Below are 619 nucleotides of genomic sequence, written 5' to 3' on the forward strand. Positions count from 1 at the left end.
TTTCGCCGAAAGCAAAAACACCAGCTTCCTCTTCTTATTCCCTTCGCTTCCAGGCGTTCACTCGCGAAGGTTACCAGACTCTAGCTAGCCAAACAGCACCCTGGAGGAAGCTTCTTCTTGTTTTCCTCGGAATTTATGGTTCGTTGAAAACCAACCACAGCAGCACTATTGAACCCACAGGCGTTAATCAGAAGGCTTCCTTCTTGGACACGGCAACTTAACTAGCGTTTATTTCGATTCCATTGAACGGAACAGGGGGGCTTTGTACATGAAAATCACACAATTCCGCGCACATACAACACCGGGAACAGAGCGAAAAAGAGAAACGAAACGGACGGCGATCGACGTTAAACTGCAACTTCGGGATTTTTGACGACGGAAGACGGCAGTGATGCCATTCGACCCATTCGACACGATTTTGTTGCGACCTACACTGTTAGATTGAAGACTTTAAATAGGTTAAAAATTAACAAATATTATTTAGGGTGGACAACTTTTAAATTTTTTTTAAATGAATAATTGAGTAACCGTTTTAGAAAGGAACTGCTGCTTGAAAGATTGATTCCTTCACATTTTTCTAAATTGAATAAGGAAAAATAAACGAAAAGGAAAGTTCTGG

Source organism: Uranotaenia lowii, chromosome 3 (genome assembly GCF_029784155.1).
Source record: "Uranotaenia lowii strain MFRU-FL chromosome 3, ASM2978415v1, whole genome shotgun sequence".
NCBI classification, from domain to species: Eukaryota; Metazoa; Arthropoda; class Insecta; order Diptera; family Culicidae; genus Uranotaenia; species Uranotaenia lowii.